The sequence below is a fragment of the Bactrocera oleae genome, chromosome 5 (genome assembly GCF_042242935.1).
Source record: "Bactrocera oleae isolate idBacOlea1 chromosome 5, idBacOlea1, whole genome shotgun sequence".
NCBI classification, from domain to species: Eukaryota; Metazoa; Arthropoda; class Insecta; order Diptera; family Tephritidae; genus Bactrocera; species Bactrocera oleae.
The window spans coordinates 58,121,141-58,141,581 of NC_091539.1; the positions used below are offsets into that span (position 1 = coordinate 58,121,141).

General features: G+C 34.1%; 1 protein-coding gene across 8 annotated transcripts in view; it reads left to right on the top strand.

Annotated features, from left to right (window-relative positions):
- Positions 1–20,441, top strand: part of kek5 (kekkon 5) — a 231,193-nt gene that overhangs the window by 80,496 nt on the left and 130,256 nt on the right. For 2 of the 8 annotated variants that reach the window (XM_070109466.1, XM_070109469.1), the window contains one exon: positions 8,489–8,554. The exons of the other annotated variants lie outside the window; for them this stretch is intronic. The gene's annotated coding sequence lies outside the window, so the exon portion shown is untranslated. The remainder of the gene's footprint in view (positions 1–8,488; positions 8,555–20,441) is intronic. 8 annotated transcript variants of the gene reach the window in all.

Below are 20,441 nucleotides of genomic sequence, written 5' to 3' on the forward strand. Positions count from 1 at the left end.
GATGGAGCACATATGGTCCTCTTATGCATAAGAATTTTTTCACAAATGTTTTTTAAATACATATTCATGCCACATTTGAAGGAGAATCCCATGACCCTAATGTTTTCTATTTCGAAATAATATATATGTATGCTCCCTGTTGCCTGTTTGAGACATTCAAAAACTAAAAAAAAAAAAACACATTTATGAACTTAATTAGGAGAAAACGAGAAAGCAGGGAGTTGAAACATTTATATTTGTGTATGTACATGTATACATAATGAAAGAAAAATACTCTTCTTTTCGTAAAATCCCAAGCACTTATAATGACAAACAGCGAGAAACACAAATAAATGACGGCAGCACACAGAATATGATTAATGTATTATTCTTGTTGTACGGGAGAATCTTCGATTGATTGAAGTATAATATGTATCTACATATGTACATACATATTGTTTCATGCATCGCGCTTCACTTCGTTAAAATTGTTGCACAGCATCTTCATTAAAACAAAGTTGCCTCCACAAATTTTGTGTAGAGAAATTTTTAAGTGTGTGGAAATTGATGAGAATGGATCACTCGCATTCTTTGCCTGTCATTTGTTATTATTTATTTTTTGTTACTTCACATTTTTTGACACGGAAGTGTCTTCTAGCGTAGTATATCAAACATGCTATACAACACTGAGGTATTAAGTGGTGCAATGTCAGTGTCGCAGTTTATTTGCTGTCAGAGTTGGGTGTTAATGAAAAAAAAAAAAAAAATGATGAACCACATGCTTCTATTTTTGTTTGACTTTTGCTGTTGTTTTTTCAAACCTCCATATTTCATTCAAGTTTTTCCATTATTCTAAAAATTATATGAAAGCCTACAAACGTGTTTAATTATCACCTCCTAATGTATTCATTAGTTGGCACTCAAGCGGGCAATCCAGCAGCTAAGCATGCATCAAGTAAAAACAAATTGCTTATTAAAAAAATTGAATATACAGAAGGGACTATATAAATAATGCCAATTCGTGTATGTTTAGGACATATTTATAAAAGGGTTAGCAGATACCTGGAATTTTTGGGAAAGTGCGACTTCTGCAGCCCTAGAACTTGCGATACGAATGTCCCTCTGATCTACAGCATTGATTTTTGTAGACCTGCAAGTAATAAAATATATATTTATCCATATAAATATATAATCAATATTAACGTAGGATTAAAAAAATATATATTTTTACATATTGGAGACTTTCTTGTAGTAATTCTTTCTTGTTCGTAATTTAGAAGAATATCAATTTTCATGTCATTTATTAAGTTACGCTAAAAAACGACAGCTAAATTTTGGAGAAATTTTTGTAGACTTAATATTTTGAAGCTTTTCCCGATTTTTTATATGAAACTAAATTATTTAATAAATACATAAACATGCTAAGCATTGTTAATTGCTGCTTAAAACTCCAAACTTACTCCTCATACAAATCCATCTTTCTCTCCACATTTGTGCCTTCTCTTGTAGCCTTTTGTCAATTTCCCCTCTAATCTCATTATATATTCTACAGCTAAGTATACAAAACCTTAAATACCCAACACTTCACATGCCACTCTCATCTCAGCACTGCTCACCTGTTGCCTTCATCCAGCGAGTAGACAGACATAAAACACTTTAACCGAATTAATGCGAAAATCCACTACTTCCTTTGAGACATACATAGCAGAAATGTTATTCAACTTTGAACATGAACATTAATCTCTGTTGGTTTCGGCTACTAGTTGTCGCTCAAATTATGTTTATTGTTTTTTTTCTTGCTTGACTTGCTCATCTGCCGGCAAATTGCAGTTCATGTGAAGTAGACAATATATCTCAGATTTTTATGGCGGAAGTGCACTGTACGTCAGATTTTATATACTGCCATATATATATAAATACCGATTTCAGCATATGAGTTTGAGTGCTTTTCATTTATTTTTGTTGTATGGTTTTTGAAATTAAACCAGTAGTTTATTAGTGTCTCGCTTACGAGTTCATTATGTCCGTTTGTTTTGGTCATAAATCTGTCAATGTAAACACAAAAATTACTCATTCACCAGAAATAGGAGATTAAAAATATAAGAATAAAGCTTTGGACTTCAATTAGCCTGAGATAATATATTTTTTAAAATTAGTTTCTTTTTAAAAACTACATTTTTAAAAACTGTTACCAGAAAAAAACACAAGTATTATATCATTATATATCACAAGTGAACATTAGAAATTACATGATGACTAATACATATGTAAACACAAAAATTTATATTTGTAGGGTAAGTAAAAAGTTCTAAAGAATCCAAAATTGACAGCAACTTTTTCCTTAATGCCATTAACGGCATTTAAATAATTGTTCTTCCAAATAATACTGTAGATACTCTGAAAAAAGTCAGCAAGCTAGGTAAATAGTACTCAAAGTTGTAGAAAGCGTTTCAGTATGACTTCACTAGAAGCTAATTTTTGAATATATAGATAATGGCTAGCTCGCCAAAGCAAACTTTCAATATTTATAATCTCAAAAATAAAATCCAGGTTTTTTTCAGGAAAAAGTCAAGTCGATTTTAATAGCCTGTCGAAGTTATGAGCGTATTACCCTGAAATTCAAGCGGATATCTAGTATTAAGTAGGAATATATTATCATTTTGTGATTATGAAAAAACTTGTTTGAATTAACACTACAGCTATACATAAATAAAACCAAATTGCAAATATTTTGTATTGCTTTAAATTTTTAAAACTATTATATTTATGTACATATGTGTGATAAATTTTTAAAATAAATAAATTCTTGATATATAGTAGAATATAAAATAATTAGTTGAATTATAGAATTGAAGACTTTATGTAGAGTTTAAAGGTTTTGTAGAGCATTTAAGTTTTGAAAATAATTATATTTACTAGTGTACCATATGTATTTTTAGGTACGTACTCGTATGTAAGCATTGTTAATAAATAGTTACATTAAAAAAGAATTGGAGACCTTTTGTAGAGTTTATAATTTTTGACTAAAATCAGTTTAAGCTGATTTTAGAAAACTTTTAACCATAGAAAACTAGAAAAAAAAGTGTGTGAATTTTGTAGAAATGTCTAGCTTCTGATGTATATGTGTGTGTTTTTCATATTAAAATATGTTCTTTTAAAAATTATTTTACTTTTTATTTTTAAAAATATTTCAACTTTCGAATATAAATTACTTAGCAATTGTTGTTATAAACTATTTTTGATAGTTTTTGATAGCTTTCTTTTGAAGCTTTATTTATATTCGAAAACACTTAAAGCAGTAATCTGTTCTCCCTCTTTTTCTACAATCGTCACTTACTGTTGTGAAAATCAAGTGCTGTCATTCTTCCCAACGCCTAAAACACGCAGCAGCGGTCATTAATGTACGGTTAGTTGGTTCTATACATTACAAAAGACATCAACACGATTATTTCCAACGCATTCCATTCCCATCATCATGCAAATATTTTATAATGAGTCCACCCACATTATAGGCAAACAAATACTATTTACATGTATATAACGTACATAAGTGTATATGTATATATGCATATGTGTATGTATATATGTATTTATGTGTGTTTGTGGATAAGAGTGGTGGCTATTCGGTGGCTCATTTTGTCATGAAAAGACTTTTTAAACAATCAATTTTCCAAACTCCACTTAATTTGATATAATGATAGTAGTTATTGTACTTGTTATTGTCACAACAACAAGTGCGTACAAACAAGTAAACAATGTATTAATATATGAAATTTGATATGTATGTATGTTTGTGTGAATACACATATGCAAATTTGTTTAAGAACTCTCATTGTTTGATGGTCAAAATGAAATAGTTCAGAAACTTTACAGTTTATTCGTGGCAGCAATTTACATAATAGACTACAAAAATGAAAATATTTGCAAAACGCAGAATATTAACTCATAAACAACAACAAAAAATCTATTTGCACTTTTTTATATTTGCATATATCTACTTATATCATACATATATAGACACTAGTCTACATATCATTTATTCACAATGTCTGCTTTCCCACATAAAGCCTTGTTTGTTTGTTTTTCAAAAACTATACACAAACAACAATAAATTAATGTAAGTAGTTGCATGCCACACAGCGTAATACAAAAACAAGCATAATTATCATAAATTCATTATAAAATACACAAATTGGACATTTTAAAGTGATTAACAAAATTAACCAATTTTCTCTTCAATTTTCCCATGTTCAATAAGGAACCGCAACAGCTCTATGCGAAATTTTATGCCAATGCGGCATATTTCAACCGTGTGTGAACGGTAGCGCGGGGTGGGCGGAAAGAGAAGAGTTTTTGCAGCGTGCGCAGGGCAAAGGTTTCAGAGTTCAAATCAATTGCGGTTCTTCGCATTCGTAATGCCAAATTAATTAGTTTAGTAATATGTAAATGCGGTCGTGTGAAATTAGTGGCAGATGTGGTAAAGTCGCGCATCATGTTCACCATACGTAAAATTATAGATTTGGAGATGTGCTTGTTTTGTGTCAGTTCAGATAGTAATTAATTGATTTAATGAGCATAATAATTTTTGCTAATTTTAGTTCATTTGACTTTTGTATTTCGTTAAAGTATGCTCTGTGTTACGGATTTAATGAGATGATGAGACGAAATAGTATAAAAAAATGCAGTATTTTAACAACTAATTAAAATTATTATTTTGTTTTAGCATTTCGAACCAGAAATTCAGTTAAATTTTAACTTTTAATTCTCCTTCTCTGTTATCCGTTATCAACATTAGCCTAAATGTAGGCAACGCGATTAAAAACCACACTATGAATATTTAAAATAAATATGGTATAGTTTCCGGTTTCATAGCTTACGGTGAAAACGATTTTTATGAAAATTTACTGTGCTTGATTCAGTTAAAATCGATGCTATTTTCGTACAAGATAAAACAAATAAAAACATTTAAGATTAAATTAGCAAAACACTTAAATTAATAGGAATTTTTTAAGATTTCTAAGGAAATTAGTTATCAATACTTTTGCTTCATTTGGAAAACCTCAAATAGATTAGGAATTGTTGGAATTTTGAAATTTTTTGCATTTGATAATATAAATGTTATAATAAGAAATTTGTAAAAAAAAACTCGTTTTAAGACCCTGCATGAAATAAAAAAAAATCGATATCATAGGTGGTGAAGAAAACTGGTCTCTCTGAGATGGCAGCAAAGAACGTTTGTTTTAGCACTGTGAAAGCCGCTGAATTTAGTAATAAAATATGTGTCGGTAGTGAGGATTAGTTAAGTTTTGAGGAAAAAAATGGCGGTCGTCCTAGACTGGATATGTATGTTTGTTGGTATACTAGGGCGAGCTAAAACAAAACTAATATGAAATTGCAGGGTTAGAATGCACCTATATACGGCGAAAAATATATCGCTGCAAAGCAGGATTTTTATCTTAATTTAGAAAGGTGTCGGGGAGCATTCAAAGTTGGACATTTAAATAAAACGTAAAAAATTATTTTCAATAAAAACACCATAAATTTTGAAAAGTTTTCGATACATTTTTTTACATTGCAAATTCTTGTAGAGCTAAAAATTTTCTGAAAAATTTACCTCAGTGGAATTTTATTCAATTTAAAATATCGTATATTTTGTATAGTGAAAAACAAAATCAAAATACTTCAAGTCTTTGTGCCAATTCTGAAAATAAAATTAAATCTGACTTCCATTCAGTTCATTGGTGTAAATGAAAAAAAAACTGGTACAATTCAATTTAGGTGGAATAGCAAGTAAATTGTTTAACAAGAGAATAAGTCTCAAATATAAAGAGCAGAGAATAGCAGATAGAATAGATAGCTGTTTAACCACTTTTATGAAAGGCTACTTTCTGCTTTGTAGTTATAAAATAGTATCTAATGTGTATACTCACTATATTGCAACCAGTCTAAGAATCTACATTTTAGTTTAGAAATCTCTTCTTTCTAACTAGTACAAAAATCTAAGACACGCATAATGGGAGCGCTGAGAGCCACTCCACGGCTGCACTAGAAAGGTTACGTGTATAAAATAGACAAAATACCCTCACGATTTATTTGGGAGAGAAGGTTTCAAGTAGTAACACTAAAAAAGAGTGGATGGCGCAGAAGCATGTGACTCGACAGCGGACTTACTACGTCTACACAGACGAATAAAAAATATGAGAATGTCCTTCAAAGCAGGAATGCAGTAGATATAGTGGCTGCCTGAAATCAGCTGCATATATACTGGGTTCCAGACCTGAAATTAATTCTGTGACAGTTTGTTCATTTCTCAAGTTCTCTCTAACTGAGCTTGTTATTTTGACTACAACTAAAAATTAGGTAAAATTTTTGTACTTTCTATGTATGGTGGGCTATAGTTTCAAAATTCAAGATGTTGACTAAGGTGAGATACATAGTCAAGACGGAAAAAGTTTTTCCTAATAACTCGAGTTCCGCTCATTGGCTGCGGTTCACCAAAGCTATTTTTTCATAAAGACACAACCCCATATGAACCGAAAAATCGTTCCAAAATGACAAAAAAAAACCTTTCAATTAACGAAAGTTCCCTCACGCAAAAGCGCACATACTATTTACTTTAATTAAAAAATAAAAATGTGCTTAGCCCAAACTAATCTCCATCAGGCGTCAGCATGAACCAGCAATCTCAACACAAAAGCGAGAAAAAATACAAAATAAATAAGCGGTATTCTTAAAACCCTAATGCTATTAAAGAAAATTTGGCATTTACGCTGACAAACGACAGCTAAATAATAGCACCAGCATTCAACAGGCCACACCGACGCCAACACTCAGCGCCAGCGTCAACGGCGATTTTGGTAGAGAGACTTTTTATACGCCTGCACCCGCGAGCTAACTGGCATATATGGTTATATGTATGTGTGTGTGTTTAGCCAGCATATATTTAAGCTCACTTTCCTTATGTTTTTCACTTCCTCTTCCACTCCTCTTTAGCTGACCGACGCGATGACCCACCGACAAGAAGCGGCAAAGTGCCACAAAGGCCAGCATTTGTGAAAGATTGTTGTCTGCCAGCGCTACAGAAGATATTTAATCGTTAGCTTTGCTCTGCTCTGCTGTGCTGTGCTGTGTTATTTCATGCTTCTCTTATTTTCCTAATTTTTTTTGCGCACATAATTGTACATACATGCATATATACAATTTACCTACATATTTATTGTTTTTCGTTTGGCCGCTAAAGCCAATGTGTTGGTATGTGTATGTGAGTGTGTGTGCGAGCACACCGTGATGGCCTTTTGACCACCACCACCTCGATCCAGCGAAAGCCGCCAGCTGGAAACGTGTAAAGCTGTGAACATTACGGACCCAAACAAAATACACTCAGTACAACAACAAAGAGGTAGAAAATATCTCAAATAAAAGAAAAAACAAAAAAAAAAAGATACTTTGTGCGGACTTTTAAGGATATCGCCGCCGTTGAATTGTGGAAATTCTTGTGGCGCAATATTTACAGTGCAAAGTTTGCTGCGGTCATTAAGCGAGAAGCGAGAAAGCATAAAACCTGTTGTTGCAACGTGTTTGGTTAGCGGTTTTCTTAAGCCGAAGGAAATGCTTTGCAGCAACGCTACACATTCGCATGAAAAGAAATTGCTTGATTCACAACCGGATATGGAAGCGACGGCGTTTGTTAGCGCAAATGGCATTTTGTATGAAGGCGTATGTGCTGCTAAAATTTAATTTTAAAAAATATTTGCTCTGAAATATTATTTATTTTGAAATTTATTGATTATTATGGATGGTTATGCCAGTAAATTAAAGTCGCTTTAATTTAAGGTACAGTTATTATTACTGCTTAAACACGAAAGACTTTTAGGCTTACTATAAAATAAACGAAAATGTGCCTTTCAAATATCTTACGGTAAATGCACAAAAACAATTCTTTGATTTTGAATTTCATATATTTATACCCTAAACATTGTATATTCAGTTGGCCACGAAATCCGTAACGCTCACGCTGCACGTATTGGAGACCACTCAATAGGCATTAATCAGTATATACTTAACTCTCTTTTTTCGATTAATTTTCTTTCCTATATTGTTCGTCATAAACTGACGAAGAAATTTTTAGGATTTCGAAAAATTAAACTTCTAAAAATTTGCTGGCTCGAAACCGGCTTTAGAACCATATTGTCTTAGGCAAAGTTTTTGAGCATTATTCGTAGAACATTTCCCGCATATACGATTTTACGTTCTAACCTACATGTATTCGAAGAAATGTATTCCTTGATGGAGTAAAAATGGTCGACTTGTTTGTAATATTTTGCGGACTTTTGTTGCTAAAGTTCAGTGTAAAGTTATTAAGCTTATCTTAAGGGTTTTTATATTAATTGAAAAACCTAATAGAAATATGAAAACTATTATTATTTTCATACTATAATATAATGATTATTGCTCGTTCAAAATTGAATCAGCCACAATAATTTTTATAACTTCTTTCTTTTTCTTTCAGGTAAGCAATAACGAACACTTGAATCGAGTCTTTTCATACAATAACTACAATCGACCACCAACTTCGGTATGTATGAATATCTCCATTTAAATTTTAAAAGTCTGGTATAGAGTCACAGAAAGAACTGTGACTTTTAGAGCAAAATTTAGTTTAACAATATATATTTGGTAGTTTTGTAGCCAAAAGCACCAACAAGAAACGAGTTGAGGAAATACTTTACGATAAGCTGCGAGTTTGTCGGCAGCGTTAAACGCTGAAACCAAGAATACGAGTTTATTGGTCGGGTTTGGTTTAGGGTAAAATTGTGAGTTGATTATTATTTGCAAACTTTTGCTATGGTACTCCAAATTTGTGACTAGTCCTTAACCTTAATCGCCAGAGTAACCAATAAACTCGAGTTTAGGGTAAAATTGTGAGTTGATTATTATTTGCAAATTTTTGCAATTGCACACAGAATTTTTTAGTAGTGTTTAACACTAAACAACAAAATGTGCCATAAACTCGAGTTTATAAAGTAAAGTGTAGGTTTATAATCTCATGAATTAAATTCAGTTTGGCCATATTTTAAGTGTTCTACGACATCTCATCTCAACAGTTGGTGTTAAATATGTTATCGTACCTCTATAAATACCAAAAATCGCTGGAGGTTGCCCCAATATATATTAAATGCAAATTTTCTAAATTTTCTAATTTGTGAATTTCATAATTTAAGTGCAATATAATGTTTTTTTCGCCTCCGTGCGCCTGTGCTACTTTGCAAACGCCGCCAAGCAAATTATGCAGATAAAAGAAATATTAAATTTTCGCAATAATATATCAAAAAGGTGCACAACGGGGCGTAAAGCTTGACTGCCACTGATTTATTTGACATAATCGCATGCAAAACAGCGATAAATTATATAAACAGTCTTGGGGTGTTGCAGTGGAAAAAACAGCAATAAAACGAAGGAAAAATCCTTTGAAAACACACACACACACATATATACACACATTCAATGCATACAAAATAGTAAAACGCCCAAAGAGTTGAGAGCCAAAACAAACCGGGGCTAAACACAATTCGATTTCATTATCGAAAACTTTGTGATTTGCCAAAGGCGAAAACAAGCAAACAACAATCGCAAAAGCAGAGGAGTAAAATAAAAAAAACAACAACAACTACCAGCGGCAAACAGTTACTTACGTGCAAAAGTTTAGTTTATTGCAACAACTGTTTAGAAAAACAGTAACAGCAGCGATGACGACAGTAAAGTGGGCAGCTCCTCGAGTCAAGCGACGTGTAGTGCCATAAAGCAATTTTCAAGCTGTCATGTGGTTATGGTTTGGACTTCTCTAGGGTTCTTATACTTCATACAGTCACTTTATATGTGTATGTATCGGTGTGTGTGTGTGTGGTTATGTGCCATGCACGTTACAAAAATTGTTTGTTTGCCTTATTATTAGTTTTAGTTGTCCTGCACTTTTGACTGCCTGACAGAGTAAAATAAAGCCAAACTTGCTAGAATTCGCGCCTCGTTAGTTAGTTTATGCCACGCTAATACCATGGAAAAGCTCCGCTATGCCTACACAATACAATGAATGCCTACTAGGAAATTCGAAAATAAATATCGTTTATATATAACGGTGTTAATTTGATTTAAAGATATTTTTGTTTAGAAAATTTTAGAAATTTTTGAGCTAAAATATATGCTTTTAATAAATGTATTGCACATTTCTATAGTTGACTTATTGTATAATATGTTACATAATATACTAAAAATTAGCGTGATAAATATTAATGCTGTACTGTCCATGTATTAAATATAATCGAAATATAAAAAAATTTCAGTCAAGTTTTGTAAACGCTAAACATATGTAACGATTTCTAATTCTTATACTCGTACTATTATGTCACAATGTATGTGTTTATAATCAGCCAAGATAAAAATTGGCATCGCAGATCATTGTTTCCACCAAAAAAAAAAAACTTATTTACCCTGAATTTATATTAGGCTAAGGAATGTCAACTTGGTAGTATTCCCCAAATGATTTGAAAGATGTTTTCGATTATTACAGCAACAACATTCGACCAAAAATTATTATTTCATCGAACAGTGGTAAACAAAAAAATATTATGAAAATACTTAATCTGTGTCTTTTGACATGGGGTGAGTTTCATATATTCATATTTATGTATAGACTTTGGTAATAAATGACCGTTAAACTGGAGCAAAGAATGCATTATTTGTGCCTTTCAGCCCCATTCTTTTCTTCACCAAGATATACAGTCGCTGATACATGTCAGCATTGATCTATAAATAGTGCTTGATTTAATTATAAATAGCCTGAGAGCAACTAATTTTCTTGAAATTTTGAAATTTTTTTGTGACTCACTCTCTCGCTCTCTCTTTCTCTCTCTCTTTATATCTCTAACTCACTGATTTTTCTCTTCCACTCAATCATTTTTTTTATCTCTCGCTCACTAACTTACACCTTTCTCTCCTCTCTTGCACTTTTTCTTTTACATCCTTTCTGTTTGTCTTTCTATCTTTTTCTCGGTTTTCCTTCTACTCTTTCTGCATTTCTTTCTTTTTTTTCCTTACATCTATTTATTTCTTCGTTTTTTTTTCTATCTATTCTCTGTCTCTCTCACTTATTCTCCCTCACACTTTTTCTCTATATCGCTCACTCTCTTTCTGTCCCATTTTCTCCAGCATCAAAAAACATAATGCCTTGTTGAAGTTTTCCATATTCTCTTTGGCTAGTAATTTCCTGCAGGGTCACCTGCTAAACACATTCAAATAAACCATTACACATACTTATTGCCATAAATACAATAGGCACGCACGTCCAAACTTCAAGCTACTCAACTCATCGTGCAACTTGGCGCACAACTTGAAAGTCTCGCAAATCAAATTTGAACTTTTGCTACTTCGCACACAATTTACTGCCTTGCCGGCCGCCGGCAACAACAAACACTTTACATGGTAACACTACCAGTGTGTAGCCCCTATTCGACCAGTGTCTTTGTAAACTTCTGGCCGGTCCAAAACTTAACAGCCTAACTCTGCGTCTTCTGTCAGCCTACAGCGCTTGGGAAGCAAAAAATTAGAAAAAAAAGCAACAACAAAACAGGCGCATTGGTTTGTCTTGTCCAATAGTTGGCCAAACAGTTTGACTTCTGGCTGACACTTTCCAAAATGGCTAAGGAACGTGCAGCGCGCAGAGTTCACTTACCACCAAAGTACGCGCACGTGTGTGTGTGTGTATGGGTGTATGGCAATGCTGCGCAGGCACCAGAAAATGTGTGTGGCAAGCAAAAGTGGCAGCAAATTTGTTACAAATTTTTGTTTGTTTAGTTTTGGAAATCACTTCCTACACTTTATTGTAATTCCTGTTGTTGTTGTTGCATGAACACTAGTAAAATATTTGCGCTTGTTGCCATAACACCAGCTTCAAAAACGCACGTTCCGACAAAGGGCTACTGAATTTTTGCTTTACCCACAGTTTAGAGCCGAGATTGCTGCTTTCCTCGTCTCTTGTTTGTTCCCCGCTCACACAGAACGAAAAGTTTCAAAATAAAAATATTTGTTCGGAAATGAATTCGAAAACGTGCCACAGCAATCAAGTTGGCGCATGCAACAATTCCTAGCATACACCTTGCGCCCTCATCTCCACGCCACAACAACCGCCCGCTTCGATTTCTAATAAATTTTATTCGCTTTTTTTTTGAAAGAAAAAAAAATTTCTCTTACCAATTACAACAATCAAAGCGCTTTGTTAATGGTTTTTTTTTTTTTGATTATATTTCTCGACCACTCAACCTCCTGCCTTCTCGGTTTTTGTTTCTTATATTCATTATTATTATATCTTACGTTTTTGCTTGGCTCTGCTCACTTCGTGACTGCCCGATGGCGCTTCGCTCACAAACTAATCGAAATAACAATGGCCATTAGTTAAATCCCACACTGGCATTCGCTATCAGTTGGTCAGCTATTTGGTGCCACACCCACCCAAACTAACACACACACACACACGTTGCATATTGTGTTGCGACACAAATTTACAGTTACTAAATTCGTGTAGTGACAGTCAAATGCCGTATAAAATTTGAAAGTTCAATGAGGTCTGCAAAAAACAATGCGAACCGAATCTAAAATCTTAAGAAACTGAGAAATAATTCAAGTTCCGAACACTGGGAAAACGTGACCACTGCAACTCAGTGGAATAATTTTGTTTGGTGCCTTTGGGGTTGTGAAGTGGTAGCGAGTAGTAATTTTCAAAATTTTTATACTTTCTTCGAAATTGTTGGTCTGCTGTAGGGATTTTGCGGTTGAATTGCGAAGAGATCTAAGAAAGAGTTGTTTGGTGGCAATCAGTGAAGCAGAGAAACTATGTTGGAACCCTCTGGCATTGAGTTATTTTTTTCGTATAGTTATCACATTCAGCTTGTGTCATGGATATCATACTATTTTAACTCTTACTAAATATCTTTTAGTCACCAAATAACAGCCATTTGCTTATTGTTAGATGGTCGGACCTTGTACCAATGCTCAGTACCAAGGCTTTCATTCAGATTAAGGTTAGATAAACTCATAAATTATACCAAACAATTCAGAAATACCAACATCTGGAAGTCGGTCAAATTAAAATCCTACGACCTAACCTAACCTAATCTAACCTCATGCTGGAGACACGAGATAAGTGTTAAAGAGATCAGCTGACTTAGAATAAAATATACTATTAGTTACAAGAAAACAATGCGAATGAGTGGGCATGTTACGAACCAAACTTAAACCAACAGTAGACTCTTCGTGGTCGCATAAACACTAACTAACGTTCTAGCATGCTTAGCATAGTTAGAGAATTTTTTTCGGAATAGACAGTGTTACAAGTGTTAAAGCTGGATAAGCCTTTGGGTGAATCTTATCGGAAAGAGAGTATAAGGTAGCTCTCTCTCCAGTTTAACTTAGATGCATATCATAAAGTAGCATCGTTTAAGCTGCTTTGAACTCGGCACTACGTTCAAATCTTTGACTGCGCGTCCCTATTCTAAGCGCTGCAATTTTGCCTTAATAATAATTGTATCAACAGTACGAGCTCTCACCACAGCGTCCTCCACAATTTGTTGCTAAATATCTGATGACTCGGAGGGAACAGTATTGTTGTGACGTCTCAGCCTCATCAAAATGTCAAAGAGTTCACAGTCGGTTCCTTATCTCGCATAAACTGCCCAAAAGCATATATATACTTCAGCAATAACTCTTGTCAATCTTTTTGTTCCAAAATCTTTTTCCGCGCTGACTTTGCGAATTTCTTCTCCAAAAAATTTGCTGTAAGAATGCAAAAAATTATCGTCTTATGTTAAAATCTTTAATTACACTGCTTGAGAATTATCAGCATCTCCGCTCACATCCTGCACTTAAGTAAACTCTTTCGCTAAATTTCCGCAGCATACCGCCAGCACGTTTGCGCCGCCAAGCATGCGCGTGTTTCATTTAATTTTAACTATCAGTTTTCCAGCATCAGCTTTGCGGCTACAGCTCGACTTACACATACACACATGCACAGGCACGGTGTTTGGCTGCCAACTTTGCAATTTCCACCATAAACTAGGCGAAAAAACTGGCAAAGTAAACAAGAAAATCGACGACTTTTGCAAGAAAAGTGCAATCTTGGCTTGGCGCTGATGTCTGTCGCGTTGCAGATTTCCCTTCTTTGCGATTTTTCTTGTTGCTTTTCATCGTAATATTTCTTTTTTGCTATTTAACAGCATTTTCTTTTGTTTTTAATTTTTTTTATTTTTTTTATTTTGGTTTTGTTTTTGTTGCTGTTGCTTTTTGCACTTATGCACTTACGAAATCTACTCACTCGCACGACTCAGTCATCGACTCAACCCACAAGCGCATAGCCGAGCGCGTTAGCCAGCCAAGTGGCTGAGCATTTGACCTCATCTTGATAGAGGAGCTATGCAACATTGCTTGCCCGTACAACATATTATTATTTTGTTGTTGTTGTAAGCAGTTAGTGACGTTTTATTTTTATTGTTTTATGTTGTTGTGTTTTTGCTTCTCAAGCCGTTAGCTTTTAAGCGTCTCTGTTTTAGCGATAAGTGCCACCGACAGCCACAGCTTTGCCTTGTCGTGCGTTTGTTGCATACATTTTTCTATACCCTGAACAGGGTATATTAAGTTAGCCACGAAGTTTTTAACACCCAGAAAAAAACATTGGTAAATGATCAGCCTGTCCGTCCGCCATATGCGAACTAGTCTCTAACTATAACATATAGCTGTCAAACAAACTGACCGATCAAAATCAAGCCTTTATATGGAAATATTTTTACGATAATTTAACAAGATATCTTCCCCAAATTCAGAACAGATTATTTTCAAAGAAAACGCCACAATTTGCAGACAAGTTTTTCAGATCGGACCACTATAGCATATAACTGTAATATAAAATTACCGATAAAATCAAGTTCGTGTATTGAACTTTTTTTTATTTGACGAAATAACTTCACGAAATTCGGCATAGATTATTGTCTAAGCCAACGCTAAAATCTTGAAATATATTGGTTGGATCGTACTACTATAACATATAGCTGTCATAGAAACTGGCCGATCAAAGTCTAGAAAAAGATATTTTTATGCCGTTATGCTATAAGAAATGCAGCTGTGAAGGGTATTATAGCTTCGTTGCAGTCAAACTTAACATTTTTTCTTGTTTTTGGGTTTTTTTTTTTTGTACGTTTTTGTTAGTTTTCGTTGCTGGTTTAATGCAACTTGTACGCCTTATGTTGAAGCAATGATTTGCTAATGTCGTACAGCGCACGGGCATGCATGCAAGTCATCCGTGTCAGCTATGTTTGTGATGTGGATGTTATAAGATTGTTGTATGATGATAGCAGGAGTTTGACTAGGTGGACGGACGGATGGACGGACGAGTAGCACGTGAAAGGAACGAATGAAGCGAAAAAGCCAAAGGTATGGAATGAAGTGCTCAAACTCCGCTGTGCTTTGTTGTATGTGCACCTATGGATGTGTGTGTATATATCTATATATATATATAAATATACATGTGTTTGTACATGAAACACCTACTACAAGCACAAAAAAATCAGAGAAGGTCCAACAGAGACGATATTGTCAGCATGGCGAAGTTCCAATTTTGAATTCAATGCGGTTTCTTCTTGGCAGCCGATCGATTCCCAGCCCTCCAAGAGCTCACTAACTTCGCCTGCAATAGAAAATGGCAACACTTACTCATTTATAAAATATATATTTACGTTTTTAAAATGCGCAGCGCAAGATTCTCTAATGTAAATGTATGCGTGTTACTAGCACTGCTCATGGCCCTACTAAACACACACACACACTCTCACATAGCTGTATTGCTCTATGTTATGGGCAAATCATTTGAGTGCGACGTGTTTACTTGACAATCGGAAACACACATTTCACGTACGTGACCGATGAAGCCGGCCAAGCAGCCACAGGAATGCTTCGCTACAATTCTACAAGGCGAGCACATGCCGTCTCCTTCGAAGCGCTGGACATACCTACATGAAAGTCAAGTTAAGACGAAAGAATTGTTTTGTTGTTGTTGTTGCCGGATTGCCGCTGTTATTGTCGTCTTATCGTGTCTTAATGTCAGTGTGAAAAATGCCAGGCGCAAGACAGCCGGAAGGAATTCAAAGCCAACCGGTACAACACCACTAATGCCACCCACCCACTGTTGGTGTCTACAATTGTATGTACGAGTATGTGTAGATATTTATTTCTGTAAATATATATTTTTTTTTTTAAATAAAATACACCGCCTTTGTGGCAGCGCATGCGAAGAACTCTTGTAAAAGGAAATATTTTTCAATAGCCAATGCGATTTGAAGCAGAAAATCCACTACAGAAATAAATAACTTTTTTGTGCGCTTGTGTGTCCGTATGCATGTATGCCATAGGGTGGACGTTGAGGTATGTTGTGGAAAAAAAATCATTTCCTACTTGTATAGAGATAAATACTTTGAAAAAAAAACCATAGTATGCGTTACAAATTACGGAAAATGTTTTGATCCAGAAGCGTCGGAAGCGACTGCGACGGAGTCATGTTGGCTGCGGAAGTCGAATCGCCGTTATATGTTAGAAAAATTGCAATGTTTCGCTCTGAAATGCATTGTCGCTTATTGTATTACATAATATATGCGTAGGTATATAATATATATATATATTTTTTTTATTTAGTTTTTTATAATAATAAATTTAAAAACTATTATTCTCTAGTTTGAAGATCTTAGTGCGGCTCCACTGTACCCATTTCACGTCATTGCTGGCTTTTCACTTCCATAATAATGACTTAAATTTGAACCCGAATAGCAAGTTTCCGTATTTACTTGTAATATTTATTCGGCTCTTTTTGACTTTGACGTGTTTTTGAAAAACAAATTTTCACTTCTGCAGTGCTTTAAACTATTGCTCATGAATTTATAAAAAGCTCTTGAAAGAGTGATAAATCGTAAAGGGATTACCAAAGCCTTTCAGATTATTTATTAGTATTACTTTTAGAAACCCCATAAACTAGAGTATACTCCTTAAATTAGGTCAGGTCGTAGGATTGATCCTTGCGCTTAAGTTAGTGATGGGTCTCACTTAAACAGCTGTAAAAGTTAGTCATTTATAATAACCAAAACTTCTAAAAAATGTATCACCAGATCCTTATAATATACTCTTTAGAGTCCGAATATTATTGTACTAGATAGTACTTGTAGTACTGAAATTATTCGGTTCATTGTTGTAGAAGGACTTAGTTTAAAACTTTAGAACTAACATCTTTTGAGGTTATGTGTTAGAAGTACATTTTCTGTAGTTTATTTTGGATTTCCTAGTTAAGAGTTTTAAGAAGAAGCGGGCGGCCCCTTACATCTATGTATCAAACCATCATCATCTGAAAAAATTTCAACTTTTCTTTTTAGGTTTAATCACACGAATTTTCCGAAACTTATTGAAAAAGAGGTTTCCACTTCTGGTAGTGAGGTGATATAGAAATATATTGGCTTTATATTTTATATTGCTGTAGCATATACTCTCAATTAACCTATCCAGCAACCTACTTTCGGAGATTTTTTCCGATAAACGAGTTTCGTAGGATATTTTTAACATACTGTTTACAGGTTATGTTATAAACTAATGTAGCGAGTATCATATTTGTGTTCCCATAGTGCCTAAGAAGACCCGATACCCGAAACAATATATGAATATCTTTCAAAAATCGAATGAAGGATATATATATTATTTTCACAAAATTAGTTCTGCTTAGAAAAAAAATCAATTAAAATAAGTCTCCATATTTGATTCCTTCCAAAAATTTATTGCATTTTAATTTATTTACTCAGGACTTCAGTGAATTTTAAAAATGGATTTAATCTCTTTAAACAATTTCTTACTACTTTCAAAAAGAGTTTGGCTGTATGGCTATGACAACATGATAGAATGTAGACTATCAATTGTGAATTCATGTCCAGAACGTCAGCTCTCTTATAGTTTCAAAGAAGTTTACTACGAAAACGTTAAGGCAATTCAACACGCAATAGAAAAACACCTGCTTTCCTCTAAATAGCAAAGTTATAAAGGCTTGGCCACCCATTCTATTAGACTTCACATACACATGCACATTTGCACTCATGTAATTAATTGCACTCACATGAATACACCCGACTACCTGCTGGAAGAACACACGGACATTCGCGTAATAGTGGCTTATTTTATTGCTTTTGTTGTTGGCCTGCAGCACGTCTGCACTACTGTTCGCATTGCCAACGCTTGCCGGCGTCTCGCATTTCACTTACTGCCATTCCGGTTGTGCTACCGTTTCGGTTATTACACGTGCAACTGGCGAAAAGGCACGTACAACACGTGTAATTAATTCCTCTTTGCCGTCATTTGCGCGTTCGCCGCCAGTCGGTGTGTTTGTCACCCTCTTGTGAGTAATTAAGGCGGCGTAAAATTATGGAAGTGTTTTCTGTTTTCCGTACTTTTTATTCTTTTGAGGCTTAAAAAAAAAAAAAACATTCGTTGTAGTACTAATAACTATACAAGCGTTGTTATCGCAAAGCTCCATGGGTTATGATTGATAGCACCCAAGCGTAAGTTTGACTGCAGTTGAAATAAATTTTCAAAGTAAATATGAAGTTCGTTATGTACTTTGGAGTTTTTAATTGTGTGATATGCTTCTGTTGTCTTACATATATATATTTTTTCATTCATTAGAAACACCCTCTGTAAGCACTACTTAATTCAAACTTTAATTAAACATTTTTTTTTAATGTTTTGCAATACAGTGCTCGTAAGTGCAAACATTTTCTTGATTGTCACATCTCACACATGTCTTAAAATATGGCCTGGATTTCTGTAAATATCTATTCTGAACTTGGGCCATGTTGTACCAACCTTTGAACAGTTGATTCTTATCACTCTCATCGGTTCTTGGCTGCTTGCGAGTTTTCACAAACTGTATTCACCCGCACCAGAAGAAAAGTGTTGTTTCATTCTATTGACATCGCATACCTTAGTCCTCTCTTGAGTTCGTACGATTCCTAACAATCGCTTGCTGCCGAGAACGACATTTTTTCACATTCGACATTTAAGATGTTTGGTTATACCGAATACAATATTTTTGATCCACTATATTAAGAATATTTTCTATCTAGTTGATTTTTTCTATTTAATGTTTAAATTGCCTGTATTTTGATTCTAAATAGATGCTGTAGAGATGATTGATTTTCAAAACATATTCCGTCCCATGTGCAAGTATAGTCGATTTTATGAAATTCTTCGTGCAAATAGGTCTTCAAGTTTATTTCATTTACACATTAAGTTCTCTGAGTTTATCTCCTACTCTTGATGACCTAATTTTTATAGACAAATTTTTTTTTCGCTTTTTTAATGGATATTAATTTTGAATATGTCAAAACTTGGTTTTATAAATTTTCAAAACCGTATTCTGTCACTTAAAATCAGATCAATATAAAGAAATAAACCAACAAAATTTCCTCTATAGATCTCAAATCTAAACTTTTATTATTGAATTTTAGACAATAAGTTCTGAATAAAATTAATTAATGTTACCTACAATTAGGCGTCTAGTTAAATAGTTCATTTAAGTCAAGCACCTATCATGCTGACAGTATATTGGAAATGTTACAATTGAGTTTCTTGAACCGAAAAATTGTAAACTGTTACACAAAATCCGATCATGGAGCATCCATCGAAACCGAAATCGAAGTATTGAGGCACAAAACCTAATTTCAAATGTATATGCATCTTAAATGCAGTTACAAATATACTATTATACTGATTAAATGAATGCAATGAATAGCGTTGCCTACATTTAAGCGCTTATGGAATTATTTCATTGAAGTGAAGCACCTACTACATTGAAGAACTACTAGAATTTCGCTTTCTATTAAACTGTATAATGCAGAAATTATAACTGAAAATTCTATTAGTTAGAACGCGTCCGAAGACGACATGATATACGTTGCCTATATTTAGGCGCTTCTGGAAATATTCTATCGAAGTCATGCACCAGAGTGAATATACTGAAACTGTAAATCGAAGTAGATGCATTACTTCTGGAAAATTAATTTTTATGATAAACCTTTTACAGCACTCCTGAGCAGTATTTGCTATTAAAACCCAAGTAAAACTAAAATTCATTCTTCAAAAAGCATGCAAGCGCCGCCAGGAAGACTTGCGTAAAACCCTTAACACAAATGCTTGAACGATTTTCATTAACACTTAGGTATTTTGTGCATTTCGCGATCACAACAGTTGGGAAGAAGCTTCACTGCGAGTGCAAAACGTGCTTTTTTTTCTTTGCTCGAGACTATACGCATACTCTATATAGATTTTCTACAACAAAAAGTAATAAAAGCGAAGTGTGAAATGCAAATGCGCGTCAAGCAGCGCCGCCAGCTGTAAAT